Source organism: Bubalus bubalis, chromosome 14 (genome assembly GCF_019923935.1).
Source record: "Bubalus bubalis isolate 160015118507 breed Murrah chromosome 14, NDDB_SH_1, whole genome shotgun sequence".
NCBI classification, from domain to species: domain Eukaryota; kingdom Metazoa; phylum Chordata; class Mammalia; order Artiodactyla; family Bovidae; genus Bubalus; species Bubalus bubalis.
The window spans coordinates 20,874,664-20,879,112 of NC_059170.1; positions in this window are offsets into that span (position 1 = coordinate 20,874,664).

Genomic DNA, 4,449 nt, shown 5'->3' on the forward strand with positions numbered 1-4,449 from the left:
AGAAATCGGCAAAAGAGAGGAGAGGTGGGTCATCCAAGGTCACAGAGTTAGTAGCTGTGGACCCAGGATTCAAACCCAGTTTGGCTGAGAAACTAGGAAATGCATCTCTGTGCCACATGGGCACATTATTGTAGGTGCTCAAGAAATATTTGAGAAATGCCCAAGTTAGCCTCCCTGTCCTTACCTCTCCAAGAATAGGGCTGTCCAGAATCTCTGCCTGGCCTTGGTCACCAGCTTCTCAGAAAGACAAGACTTTTATAACCCGAGCTCTGAAATTCAGGTGGAAAGGAGCAGGGCAGGAAGTCCAGCCTCCTGGCAGGGTTTGCGCTCAGCGGAGCCCTTCAGTGGAGGGAGGGGTCCTCTTGGCACCAGACTGTTAGGGGCTTCTGACTAAAACTGGTAGGGCCAGTCACTGGGGTCCCAGCGTCAGGCTCTAGTCCTGGGTCAGCAGACCCCAGGGAGGAAGTGTGTGGGGGCCCTGCGATTTGGGCGGTAGGCCCTTTCCCTTAGGAGCCACTTCAGAGCTGTGGAGCCTTGGGCAAAGCCTCCAGCTGAGCCTCCAGCTCTCAGGAGGGACCCAAGGAGGCTGCTATTGCAGGATGCAGAGGTCACAGAACCCAAGGGAGCAAGGATGGATATTGGGGTATGTGTGGAGGAGAGCAGGTGTGGGGTGGAGGCAGGCATGGGAAGGGCCCAGTGACCACCTGCGGCCACTCCCCATGCCCTTTCCATATATGTCACCCATGCTGTGCCTCTGCAGCCAGACAGGTCTGGGTTCAATTCCCCACTGTCACTCAGTAGCTGTGTAAGTGTGGGCCAGTTACTTTCCTTCCTGAGCCTCACTTTTCATGTCTGCAAAATGGGAATAATAAATCTATGTCTTTTGGGTATTGTGAAGAGTCAGTGGGGCAAGTCATGTGGCTGTCAGAGTCTGGAACATAGGAAGGGTTCCCCAAAAGTTGCTTAGTTAATAATTAATTAAATTTTGGCTGTTCTGGGTCTTCATTGAGACTCATGGGCTTCTCTTATTCCAGAGAAGAGGCTCTAGAGTGCATGGGCTCAGTAGTTGAGGTGTATGGACTTAGTTGCCCTGTGGCATGTGGGATCTTATTTCCTCAACCAGGGATCAAATCCACTTCCCCTGCATTGGAAGGCGGATTCTTAATCACTGGACCATCAGGGAAGTCCCCAAAGTTGCTTATCTTATTTTTGATTTTACAGATGAGAAAATGGAGACCCAGAGAGGCTAAGTGATCTGCTCAAGGTCACACAGCATGTATGTGACAAAACTGGGATTTGAAGTCAAGGCTCAGAGAGGAAACTGGCTACCCAGTGAAAGGGAAATTCAATGTTACTATGCACGCAGCTCCAAGGACCTCAAGTCCTTACTTTCAACCAAACTGCTCTGCAAAGGTCCTCTCTCGTGGGTACTGGTACCACATGGTAAATGCGTGTAACTGGCTGCGCCAACATCCCCCAGCCGGCACAGCCATCCCAATGGTGGGCAGGACTCACTTCTAGGAGGGTTTTAGATTTTTCCATAGGGTTCTCCTTGTGGATAATTCCTTTCCCTTTCACCATCAGGGATGCAGTCAGGGCAGGTGTTAAACTCCATTCTTGAGCTGGATGCATGGGGCAGAGGGGCTGGGGTGGAACGGCTGGTCCTAGAAGGCAGCAGCTGCACAGGAAATGCTATGATAATGTTGTTGGCTAATGTCAGAACTAATTGCTAATGTTAATATTGTTGGGGACAATATTTCAGATGGGATGAACTTTTTCTAGGATCTCGTAAAATCATGGACTTTTTGCTTGAAAGATGCTTTTAAAGTGGGGAGGTCCTCCTTATTTCTGTTGGTTGGGCCGCAACATTACTGTCAAGTGCTAACATCCTGCCTCTGGCAGAAAAAGGCTCTAGGGTAAATTTCTTCATCTGAGCCACCGAGGGCTGGTGCAGGATGTTGGTAGAAGTACAGAGATCGCACAAGGTCTCCCTTCCCTTCCAATATCTGGCTTCTCTAAATAGAATAGGAGGGAATATTTTGGCTGAAGTGCCGTGGATTCTGTTGACCTTATTGACTAGTCTCTGCTAAGAGATGGGAGATTTCCTGAGTGTCTCCTCCATGAAAGGGAAGCTCTGGGAAGAGCTTGTACACAGAGAGGTAAAAGACATCTTTACTCTTGTTTCTGAGCCTCAGTCTATTCATCTGTAAAATGGGAACATTAACCCACAGGAAGTGTTTAGCCCTGTGCTGGGAACTGAGTAACTCTAAGGGAACAGAGGCTATTAGCTGTCCTGTTATTTTGAGGAACAAGAAAACTGGGTCATTGTCCTGCTGTGGATTCAGATGGGAGGCTGGGGCAAGTGGGTGAGGCTTGGGTGCCCACCATTTCAACAACTCTGTGGTCACTTGAATTTTCATCTGTAAGACAAATACAATGATTCCTTCGAGGCAGGAAGAGTTACTGTGACATCACTTGGTGTTTGTTGTTTGCTGCTAAGGGTCAGAAGGAAGCCAAGGACTTTTCCCTCCCCCAGTCCAAGAAGGGGCTTAAATCTTGGAGCTTCGGATCTGGGGCTCCTGTCTTGGAGGTGTACAGATGCTGCTTGTGCTTCAGGGTGCAAATTGGAAGGGGATTGGCACAGAAGACCACCTCTCTTCTTCTTTATGGGGGCCAGAGACCCTGCAGAGTGATGAGGGAGCAGAGAGTAGAGTGAGGCAGTATGGTGTAATGGTTAGGGGCTGCTTGGTAGTCAGGCTGAGCCGTCAGAGCCTCAGTGCCTTCACTTGTCAAGTGGGAGATCCATAGGCTGTAGAGAAGGCTGCGGGACTGAAGGTCTGTAAGATCCTTGCTCCTGCAGAACAAATGCTCATCTTGGTTTGGTTTCCCCAGAAGCAGAGCTTGAGACCAGGATTGAGAGCGGGTAGTCGATTTGGGAGGTGGTGCCAGGAGACATTGGTAGCAGAGGGGGAAAGTGAGGCAGGGAGGGAGACAGCCCATAAAAGTATGTATCAAGCAAGCAACCTGTGGACACCTGGGGCTCAGTCCCTCTGCGGTGCTGTGGGAGCCAGTGTGGAGAGGTTCCCTGCTCCCACGGGGTAAGATAGCAGAGTTACTTATCCACCAAACTCTAGGAGGCCAAGGGATCTGGGTAGTCGGAACCTGGGAGCCACGGCCATGGCTGTTTTGGACAAGTGCCCCAGCGTGGCCAGAGGTCCACGCCGCTCACCTCTGACACAGGATCTTGAGGCAGGGTGGCATTTGTTCATCAGGACAAGATGTTACCAAAGACCAGAGGTCAGCCCCATTCTCCAGGCTCAGCGGAAACCTCACAACCGAACCTTGTAGGACCCTAGGGAGACAGCGGAGCCCCACCCCAGACAGGATGGAGATGGACTGTCTCATGTGCCTTGTGAATCAGGGCTCAAAATCCCAGGTTTAACATGACTTAGAAAAATAATGGAATCTGGTGTGTAGGATGTGGACCGCAAAGCGTGGCTGGGGGTCAAGGGTGCGTGGGGACATGCGGCACAGGGCCTGAGTGTTAGCACCCTGTGTGGGCCTAGCCATGTCCTGTTGGAGAAACTCCTTTCTGGCTGCTTTTCCGTGTTTCGAGGTGTTCTTACAGCTGTTTTTACTGTGAAGTTGGGTAGCGTCTTTTCCTGAAACACCCGCCCGCCCCTTCCTGCCAGGCCCCCATGGGACATGAGCTCTGTGTGCTGGGATGGGCCCGAAGGCTGGAGAACAGAAGACTTATTGTCTGTCCCCAACCTACTGACATCAGGGGAGCCAGGGACACAATGGCAGTCACGCACCGTCTCAGCTGGAAAGGACTTCAGTGATAAGACCCAACATCCTGGAGCTCAGGTAACAAGAATGACAATGCCGTCACCCACGGATGGCATTGTTTGGGCACTTCCCAGGTGCCGGGAACCATTTTCTCTCATTGCATTCTCACCACAGCTTTCCAAGGTAGGGACTACAATTCTCCCCATTTTACAGGGAAGGAAACTGAGGCCTAGAGAAGGGGAGCCACATCCCAGGGTCAAACAACCATTGAGGGGTCCAGGTCAGAGCTCAAAGCCTGCCTCCAAGAGTCACGCTGTTCAGTGAGCCCTGGACTTGCCACATCACCAAGGTCAACTCAATATGTGTCCCCGCCAGAGAGGTTATCCTAACATTGGTGGTCTAGAAACTGACATGGAAGGCAGGAGGTGGCAACTGGCTTTCTCATTCCTGAAACTCAGGGAGGTGGTCAAAGTCTTGGGCCTTGTCCACATGTATTTTGATGTCACCAAGGCATGGCTTGGACGTGGCCCCGATTGACTCAGATGTGCTCGAACATGACCTAGATGTGGCTCAGATGTCTGGTCCCTAAGCTTACCAGGGGGCAAAATGACCCTGAGTTGGGACAAAGACACACTCCGGACTGCAAGAGTCACAAACAGT